The following is an 11646-nucleotide window of genomic DNA, read 5'->3' as shown; positions in this document are numbered from 1 at the left end:
TTTTTTTTGACCAAAACATTGGATTCACACAGTTTTATAATTTTTCCAAGAGTGCATAATTCATATTTTGCTGATAAATAATAATCATGGCATATTACCAAAGCTAAGTTCTCAAAATACAAACATGAGACTGACATCAGAAATCCCTTTTGTTATATCGAGAATTTTTTTGTGAGTACATAAAAACACACTCACACAGCTCCCTCAGTCATGCACCATGCCCCATACATATACTCATACCTGTACATGACACATACATAACCAATCCCAAACTGTGATGAAAACTTATAGGAGAAAAACACTTCACTAGATATTTAAACTTGGTTTACTCTACTTTAACTATCCTAGACCAAAGGGCCAAATAACTTGGATTATAAAAAGTCATTTATTATCAAATTGGGGTCATCTTTTTTTAGTTAGAATACTTTTTTTATTCTTTTATAGAATCATCAACAACTCAATTAATAAAAAGGTTATTGTGCATTATCTCCATGCAGAGTATCTCAGTAGTCACGGATGGATATGATAATAAAATGAAACTTACTTCCACTTAGAAAATTACACTTTAGAAAGAAATTAAAAATTTACATAAAAATTTAAATTACAAGAGAATAAAACATGCAAAGATGCCAATGTAGTTCATGTTTACTTGTCGATAGAGAATAATGACAATGCATCTATGAGTTCTGTGCCTCAGGTATAGCCGATGCTCTGTTTTCCAGATGTAAATACAGGGAAACTTAAAGGTTGCTATGAAGAATAAGTGAGATAAACAATATGCACTAATTCATGGAAACTGCTTTAATATTATTTCTAAGTACCCAACACCTGAAACATGCCACAAATAACTTAGTATTGTAGTAGCAACAGGACAAAGTCATATTAAAGAGTCTTCCCAATGAAAATGGATTTATGGATTATTAACCTATATCTCTTTGCATGCCCTTACACTCCAGCATTAGTCAAATTTATCCAATTTCAGTTAAATATTTAATTGAATGCTCCCTCTAAACAAAGCTGTCTTAATTTGCTTGCCCTGGAAATAGATTCTAAGTCTCTGAGATGAGACAGAAGATTATTGGGGTGTGCTATTCGGAACAGCATGAATGTTCAGAAAGCAGTCGAACCAGGATGAAAACATAATAGAGGCTTTGGTTAACTCCCTGGGTGCCCTGATTCTAGGATAGCCATTCAGAAATGTCAGAACAGAGGCATGGGAAATGGAGCTTTGTAACCTTGTATCAACCTGTTATTGGATATAGATTTCTACATGATGAGGGCGTAATCTGGGAAGAGATAGCTTCCTTCCATCAAGGATAATTCCTGGTAAGGATTTCAACCATGGTCAGTCTGCAGCCAACACTCCTACTGTGGGATGTCACACACAACAAATGTTTTCTTCTAGGTGTTTGGGAAATGAAAAGCTCTTAGTCTGAATTGGGAAGTAAAGGCAGTCAGATAGATCATCAAAAATCTATAAAACAGTGAAAAGTCTAGTATGTGCTATCACTCAAGAGTAAATAAAATACCACACGTGCACAGAATATGGACCTGAAGACTGACAGCAAAGAACCATAACTACTTCACAAATAACAGGAAATTCATAATCATTACTAAAAACAGCAGAGTCTTGGGAAATTGAAGTCTAGTCAAATTGTAAGAACAATATACCGTCACTAGTTTGTTAGCAATGGTTCAGAAAAGCCCAATCCTACGGTAGATGGTTATTATCCAGAGTGAGGATGGACTCCACATAAAATCACTTATGCTTATAACAGACCCTTAATGGGACATAGCCCAACAGGACCCCTTGGCAGTCTAAAGCACATATTCAGAGAAAAAAAAGAACTAATCGGACATTGAAAACTCTTTCCTGTTCCATTGAAAAGACTGAAACTTTGGAGCCAGCTCAAAATGGGTTCAAATTTATATTCTATATACTAACTGTGAAGTCTTGATAGAGTCTATGAACATCTGTAAACAACAGTTTTCTCTGAAAATTGAGCTAAATGATACTTATGTTTCAGGGATGCTATAAGCTTTACATAAAATGAATCTGGGTTCCAGAAAATGTCAGACTAATTTAACATGGACCCACTTTCACTACAAACATACAGACAGTAAACAAACAATAATGCAGATAGATGATTTAGCTTAAAGAAATTGAAATTATCGGGTGACAGGAAGAGAGAAAGTGAAGCAAAAGCAGGATTTAGGAGATGAGAACTTAGAAATTAATATTCATAATGAAATAGAAAATGAAGTTTCGGGACAGTAAAGATGCGTCAGAAAGAAATCTGTACAACTGGAGATCACAGAAGCAGCATCCCTTTGATGAAAAAAAAAAAAAAAGGCTGGAGAAACTACTTACACTAGAAAAACCTTTACCTAAGATAAGAGAAAAGTAAGCACGTTTCTGTCTAGGGTTCCAGGAGGAAAAAAAAAATTTCTCCCACAAACACTCAAGCCTAAATCTCTATCCTTATCATGGAGTTATTCCAACACTGACATATTAAAGTTAAAATTGGCGCGCGCACGCGCGCGCGCACGCACACACACGCACACACACACACACACACGCACACACACACACACACACCCTGGTGAACTCTCTGCAGTTTTTAATAGAATAATAAAAGCTAAACTAAAATCTCTCTATGGCACTATTTCCATAACCTAGTATAAACTTGATCCAAGATGCAAGACTGATCAATATTGGAATATTAGATAATACATCTCTAAAGATAATACAGGCAAATCCTGGTGGATTATTATGAACAGTTTTATAACAATAATTAAGCAATTTAGATGAAATTAACAAATTATTTCAACTAACCTAAACTGACAGAAAACTTTTAAAAACTCTGAATAGCCCTATATTTACTAATGAAATTGTGTGCATTCTCAAATATTAAAACAAAACTCTAGGTCCCAGTGATTTCATTAGCAAACATTTAAAGAAAAAAAGATACCATTTTTATAAGAACATTTTCAGAAAATAGAAAGTACTTCCCAATGTATGACGTGAATAATGCCTTATCAGAAAATATACTACACGCACAAAGACGACAATACTAAAAGAGAAAATCACAAACTGATACCCTCCATGAGAATACCCACAAAATTCTTAGCAAATCAAATCCAGTATTAAACCTTAAGTAGGGTTTATTTCAGGAACATAAGATTCATTTAAAATCTGAAAAATCAACCAATGTATGCCATCATATTTCTAGAATAAAAAAATTATATGATAATTTCAGTAGATAAAGAAAAATTATTTGACATAATTTAATAAACTCAGTAAAATCTCAGATGAATAAAGAAGAATAAAAGACTTAAAGACTGAAAAATAAAACTGTCTCTATTTGCATCATTGTTAATATAGAAAATCCTAAATAGTGTATAAAAGACCTACTAGAAGTAATAAGAAAATTTAGCTGCATCATAGAATACAAGGTCCTCATACAAATATCAATTGTAGTTTTATATCCTAACACTATACAATTGGAAAATAAAATATTTCCATCTCCAATAGCATCATAAAATATATCAGAAATAAACTAAGAAAACCAAGCAATTTCTTATGCAGAAAACTGTAAAACATTAAAAGAGAAAAAATTAAAGTTAAAAAATTGATGAGAAAAAAAGCCAACCTAAAATTTAATAATCAGAGGAAACTGCTATGGAAAATAAAAGTAAAATGAATAAAAAGTAAATTAAATAGGTTTCTAGCCAAATGAAACAGTAGACATACTGTCCTTATATTGAGAATATTCAATTAATTAATATTTTCTATAAAAACTGTAATAATAAAGACTTGGTTGATTTAAAATACACAGAAACATGACAAAACATTCATATTTGGATGGAAAATGTTGAAAGCCATTGTATTGTCTAGTAACAAAGTAAAAGCACCGATTTGACATTTTTGTAGAAGCAGAGAATGAGAAGATGAGAGATGAAGAGGGAATGACAGTCACTGGCAGCAGTTAAATCCCTAGCTCCTGAATGATGCTCAACTACATCCCTTTCCATAACTTAGGTCTTTTTAAAAAGCTGTATCAAATGGAGTTCCTATCACTCGAAATAATAGAAAAATCCTTATTCTTACAAGTTCAGACCTGATCTTTTGCAATTAATGGAAACTTAGAGTTACTTGAACTAATAAAATGAAGACTGTCATATCTAATTTGAAAGATGCCTATGGGTATTAGAAACAACATGTGAAAACCATTGTTATTTAGCTGCTATTATTATTATTATTATTATAACATTTTTGTGTTCAGATAAAAGTCAGATATAATTGTAACTCTCTCTCTCCTCAAATGGGAGAAAATGAGGCAGAGAATGAGTCCCTGGAAATGATGTTTTATAACCTTGCCCTTTTGGGGGGTTTAGGATAATAGTTAATGACAGTTTAGATGACTCTACAAGTTGCTTAAACCACTATGTGGTCTTCCATGAAAAACTTTAAATTTTGACTTTTAACACATGGAATACAATTTATTTCAGGGAATAAAATTCTCCCTGGCAAAAAAATTATGCTCTTGAAAATGCATAAGATGAACAAGGGGATTTTTGTACTTCTCAGTACAGAAGAAGTGAAAAATGGATGTGTGGGCAGATAGAGATCGGGGTTCCCTTTTAGCAATGTACAATTCCATGCTTGAATTCTTAAATTTGATTTTACCCCAGGTTAAAACAATTGCCCCACCCCCCCACACACACACCCCACCTCTATATCAGTTATTTGGATGTGTTAAATAAGAACTCAGGCCTTTAAAAAAAATGCAAAGCAAAATTTAAAGTGCTATTTCAGTAGAGGAAATATTCATATCTAATGATGCCAGAAGTGACAATATTTTTAGGAACATAAATAATAGGAAATAAATCTTAAACGTTTTAAAAGGCAGAGTGCCAGTCTATCATGTTCAACCACTCTGGATGTGCCAATTGAACTGAAAATCTATTCAAAAGGAACTTCTGCAAGAACTATCAGGCTTGAACTACAATCGCATGGTTCTATAGCACATCATGGGTGCCTAGATATGATCCTGGAGACTGTATGATGTCCAAGGTTATAGATCATCTCCTCCAATATCATTATGCCCCATCCACAAAATCTTTAAGATAGATAAATCTTAAATGTCATTTATGCCACCCTGCAGTAATCTTTCCTCCAACGTTTCCGAGAAGTGGTCTTCAGCTTTCAGCTTAAATGCCTTTAGCGACAGGCTGCTCATTTATTTGACAGGGCAGATTGTTCCTTGGTTAGACAGCTCTAATTGTTGGAAAGTCCTTTCTCAAATTGCAGCGAAATCAGCCTCCCTGTAATTTTCACCCACTGATCCTTGTCCTGCTTTCCAGAGCAATCCAGAATGAATTGACTTGCCTCTTCAAATGACAGGTCTCTGCCTGGGCACGCTGACTCCTGCAGTTCGCTGTTAAGTGTAGGGGTGGTGTAGCCCTGAGGTTCAGTCAGAAAACCTGGGTTCAGCTCTCTGTTCAAAGTTGTTACTTCCTAATGCCAAATTCTTCTCTCTCTGAGCCTCAGATTCCAAATCTGTGTAATGGAGATAGGGTGTCCTACCTTAGAGATATTTCAGGTTTGATTCCAAACCAAAACAATAAAGCAAATATCACAATAAAGCAAATCACATGAACTTTTTGATGTGCATGTAAAAATTACATTCACACTATACTGTAGTCTAGTAAGTGTGCAATAACATTATGTTTAAAAACAATGTATATACCTTAATTTAAAAATGCTTTGTTGCTAAAAAATGCAAGGCATCATCTGAGCCTTCAGCAACTTGCAATCTATGTGTTAGTGGAGGGTCTTGTGATCTGCGTGGTGGTTGCTGCAGGTTGAGGTGGCTGTGACAAATTCTTAAAATAAGATAATAGTGAAAGGAGTGAGAACGAAACAGGAGAGATTCAAAGAATTAAAAAGAGTAAATGAGTATGGAAGAGGGGAAAGGAAGCAAGGTGAAAAAAATATATGTACATCACTTTGCTTGTGAAAGATTACTATCTTAAACTAATTCTCTGTAACTGCCCAAATGGCTAAGAATAATACTCCCCCACAGGCAATGAATGAGTTTACACAGACAGTAAAAATTTTAAAAATGGAAATGACAATGGAAATTTTGTGATCCATTTGAAAGAGAAATTCCAAGTATTTTATTTCCTATGAAAAGGAACACTCTACCTCTCCTGTCTTACAACAAGTATCTGTGTGCTGGCGCTCACCTGGTAGTCAAACAGGAAGGTCTAAATATGCAGTAGGACAAAAGAAACAAAAGAAAGAATGAAAGAAATGGAGCAATTACATTTTTATCTCATGTAAAATTTGTAATAATCACTGTAATCTAAAAGCTTTTAGGTCCAACTTTTGTTTGATGGTTGGATTTGCACTGACACTGTAAAGAACATTCTCCTTCATGGTAATGGCTGAATGCAGAATAAAACTCTCAATTTCCACGCTTCTGGCGTTCAGGCCTTGGGTAAATTAGTTGCAACATCTTAGACCATTAGAATGATTACAGCTGACTATACTACACAGTAATAGCAGCGCAAGGGCTGTAAAACTCCTTAATAATGTTTAGTTATATGCAACTCTGTAGTACCTAGAAATAATTAAAGGAGTTAGTGAGAAAGGACGACTAGTAGTTGGATAGCTGTCTCTATTTCAATAAATCAGAGAGAGTGGGTTTCAACAAATGTCAGTGGTCTTAAGGCTTACTATTGTGGAACTGTCAAGAAAACTCATAGACAACCTTCTTTAAGTGGCATTTTTCATAAAACATCTGAATGAGCATGTTAAATACAATTTGTATTCAGATCCTAACTAAATTAAGATTTCTAGATCTGGAGAAAATAAACATAACAGCCTATCAACCCCTTGTTGAAGGACCTACATTCAATACACGTGTCTTAGTCCATTTTGCATGCAGCAAAATACCACAGACTAGATGGCATATATACAACAGAAATATATTTCAAATGGTTCTGGAGGCTGGAAGTCTAAGATTAAGATGACAGCATGATCAGGTGAGGACCCTCTTCCTAAAGAAGCAGACTTTTCTTATATCTTTACACATGGCAGAAGAAAATAGGAAGCTCTGTGAGATCTTTTATGAGAGCACTAATTTCATTCTTAAGGACTTCATGCTCATGAGATAATCACCTCTCAGAGGCCTTACCTTGTAACACCATCACATTGGGCATTAAGATTCCGATAACTGAATTTTAGGGTACACAAACATTCATACAAAAGGGTTTAAAGCCCATCAATAAGCTCTGAGAAGACAGTCAGTCATCAATGAGATGGACTTGGCCACCATGGCAAGGCACTTACAGTGTTGCAAGACTCCTGGATTTGAAGTCCTATACCTTGACTTATATGTGAATAGTGATATACAAATAGAAAGACTGAGAATATGTGGCTCTATTCTTAAGTAATCAAGAAAAACTGGGGAAAACTGGATGTCAACGTCATTCGAAATTTAAAGGGAATAGAGACCCAATTTTCTCCTGTGTTCAAAATCTACAAGGCTAAGTGAGGTGCTTTATAGTTACTCTATTTTCCTTACTAAAAACTAAAACCTCTACTTAATTTTAGAAATCAATTGTAGAAATTTAGAAATTTCTACAAGATTACCTTCTCAAATTTATTCTCTATAATATGTAAGAAGATTTAACCAATTTAAAGGACTATCAAGACCAAATTTTTCTTACTTTATTAGAGGGCTTTTAAAGAGCAAAATGGCAGAAGGAAGTGTGAACTATGTCAAGGGCTGATCCAGATTTGAGAATGATTTTGAACTTCAATGAGGTTATTTGCAGTTGGTTTCAGTATACTTCAATTAACAGGTAATACAGACAATACCCTGGAGACCCAGAAGTTATTACTGTGCAAGTGGATATCTCCCCAGTGCTACCTTTTCACTCACAGATGTAAGCCCAATATTTTAGGACCTCTTTAACCTGAAGCAAGAAAGAAACGCCCAGGTCAAAGCAAATAGTAGACTAATTTCTATTTATATGGTTTTAGGAGGAAGGAAAGGGGCAGTGAATAAGCACCCCAGCCCAGATTATCTAGACCCAACGTCCAGGTTCATAATTTTTGCCGAGCAAGTTTACACAAATTAGTTTTATTTCTTGCTTCAAAATCAGGAATCACAGTTTAGTGCAGCTGAGTTGGCCACAGTGTACCACAAAGCGCCCCTCTGTTGGAATCCTAAGTGGGGAATCATCTCTTATTCTCAATCGTTTCTAACAATTCCCAGTGGCAGTACCTCTTGGTAATGGCACGGTAACAGTATTTTCATATTGTGTATTCTAAAATATCAAAATGTCAATAGTAATACATACACAACAGGTGGCATTATTAATGTCAATGTTAACTCTCCCACTGCCAAAAACAACAAAAGCTAACAAATCATCCAGAAATATTGTTTGTATTAATCCCCACAGATGAATCTATATTTGCTTAGCCAGCGCTTTGGTTGAAAGTGGTTTCTGAAACAGGTGTTGTTGATCTTTCAACTCTTAAGGCTCATAGAGAATATAAATGGATTTTACTGTTTGCCCCTCAGTTTAAGTTATTCGTGATCGGCCTGCCCCCTGTAAGGAATGTTTAAAGAATGCATAGTTCACTGAACTCATAGCTAAAAACACATTGTTAAGGATTTCAAGCCACCTGTGGGAATTACTGTCACAAATCTCAGGTTGGAAATTCCAGCTGATCAACATTATCACCCAGAATGGCTGCGCTTGGCCAGGATGACTGCACAATTCCTCCATCTCGTCCTGACAATATTGTATTCTCCAGAAAAAAAGAAGGAGCCAAAGGCTTTCACCACCTTTGCAGCACTTTTGATTCCTCCTGTCTCTGTTATGCATTTTGCATTTCCTGGCTCCTCTGAAATCCCTTCTCTTTCTCACCCCACATCTCTCAACTTCTGATTTCTCATTATTGTGATGACATCTCACATTTGTGTAATACTATCTCTTTATGGAACAGAAAATAGAGAAATTATTTTGAAATTGCTGGTAATTCTGGGAGTGTGGTCCATTTCATACAGAGGACAAATAAAGCAAAGAAAGCTGAAATGACTTACTCACGTTGGTGCCATAAAGAAGCACTAGCTTTGCTAGTCCCAAAAGGTCTTTGATGAAGAGGAGAAAAACAAGAGGACGGGGTCCCAGTATTACCCCATTATCTACTTAATCTCTCTGAGGTTTATTTCCGTTAAGTAAAATAAGACTAATTCGTGTCTACCTACCTCATGTGCACATAGTTAAATATAGTAAGTAGAAAAACAGGTTCGGACAATTTTGAGTAATATAAGTACTACTTGCAAATATCACACCCAAGAATTTTTAAATGATTTTAGAAGTTGTGTCCATGTTCAATGTAAAATCTTACAGCAGGCATGTTCTGAAGATCAAGTGAAGAAAAGAGTCGATTTTCTCTTTCTCATGTATCCGTTTTGTTAAACAATTAATTGAAACCATACATATTTCTTAACGCACCAAACCAATTATCCTTTCAAAATAAACTGCTTAAAAAAAAATTTTTTTCTTGATCTTGAAACCAGTTACTTCTAACAATGTGTCCTTATGACGTTTTCCTTTTCTTTGGAAATTTACAAATATACAACACATAATGGATTTTCCCTTCAATGGCTTTTTCTGAAAACCTATTTAAGATTTTAACCATTTTACACATTTTATTACTAAGGATATCCTGCTACTATACATTATCAAAAAGCCTACTAAATAAAAAGCAAACCAAACCAAAACAACAACAACAAAGAAAAAAACACAGACTGAAAGATCTCTATACCTTGATTGGAATAAGCAAAGAAATACATTACAGGGCATTTTGTCTGCTCTGGCTAGAAAGGGCCTAGAAGAGGAGCCAAACGAGGTTTTTCCTTTTCCAGGAGCCTAGAGAAAGGAGATGATTCAGAATGTGTAAATGGTAAAATGATCTTTTAATTTGTCCCACATAAGTACATATGGGTCTCTTAAGAAGTGTTTTATTTCTTTACATTGTTTAATATTTTTTTCCCTTCCTAGTCCCATCCACAAAATGAAGCATATCTTGTCTGCATCAAATATTTTTGGGAATATAACAAACATATCTCAATCACCTAGATGTTGGCATCTATACAAAGCTTGAAGCACCATTTGAAACAGAAAATGTAGATAAGGAAACACAAGGATAACCAAATAACTTCCTTATTATAATGTTATTGGTTATTTTATAATAGTCATAAAATTTTTTCTAAGTCTTCTTTCAATAATTTATAAGGAAAAAGTAATGCCTGTAACAAGCCACAAACTGGCTCTTATTCCCAAATATTATCAATGGCTGCCATTCCAAGCCACCATTTCAAGTGGCTGAAACCAAATATGACTACCAAATGTTATTATCATTTTGACTCTGTAAATATCTCTAAGGCAATAGATACCACATAAAGAAGTTTTCTTTAATATCAGTGTATTTATTTATTTTTAAAATTTATTTTTCAATTACAGTCGACATACAATATTATATTAGTTTCAGGTGTACAACATAGTGAGTGATTAGACATTTACATAAACTATTGGTGTGTTGTATTTAATAAAAGCTTCAAAATTCCTTGGTGCAGAAGAAAGGCACATAATAAAAACTACTGCCCCAAATGAAAACAAAGTAATACAGAGCTAGGTAGATGTATTTATTAACAGAAATAAAGGAGCTTATAGGTTAATTGAAATAAGTATAGGTATATCTGTCCACAGTCCAAATGAAATTAAGATCTAATAAAATATTTCAGAAAATGGTACTTGTTGCAATGAAGCTCAAAGGGCAAGAAAACTCATCAGCTACATGAAGGAAAGATCTGACATACTTAGGCCAGATACAAAGCATGTTCGTCTGATACCCACCATCAATATGGTAAGAGAATTCTTTTTGGTATGTTCCTTTTTTGAACCTTGGCTTAATAATCACTGGAGGCTGTTTGATACAGGTTGGAGAAATGCTGACATGGCCTAACTCTATGGAGAGTGGGCCCAGACAAAGAAGAGGAATGCCTACATTATCTGCAGAAAGAGAAAAACAGTTGACTTGCCACATTTTCAGGTTACTCAAAGACTCATTGAGCTGAAGGCCTATGGACAGCACTCAGAAATTTCAGATCTCACCCACTCCAGAGTTAGAAAACACTCGGTTGAGTGGATGGTTGTTCATCTGTCCACTAATCAATCAGAATTTTAAAGATCTCAGTGGCATGATGGCAAATTGATAAAGAGAAAGAGAGAGAGAATCAATTCTTAACCTCAGTAAAGGCAAAGGAATCTCAACAAAAAAAATTATTATGTTCTACAGAATTTACTTTCTACATTAAAATATAAAGCCTCATATATTTGAAGTTTTAGTATTGAGGTAAATAATAGAATATATCTTACAAGTGAGAAAATATTTTGTAACTTATTTTTAAGGGAAATGTGTTTGGGCTAAGCATGTTATTAACCACAGCTTTTCAAAAGACAGCTCACGCCTTTTCTCTCAGTTTTTAAGACCTTCTTTTGTATTATATTTTATGGCTTCAGATTTTTAAAAAGTACTTCCTGTACTTTAACCTTCTG

This window comes from Pteropus alecto, unplaced genomic scaffold (genome assembly GCF_000325575.1).
Source record: "Pteropus alecto unplaced genomic scaffold, ASM32557v1 scaffold146, whole genome shotgun sequence".
In the NCBI taxonomy this organism is placed as follows: Eukaryota; Metazoa; Chordata; class Mammalia; order Chiroptera; family Pteropodidae; genus Pteropus; species Pteropus alecto.
Note: the sequence above shows the minus strand (reverse complement) of the source record.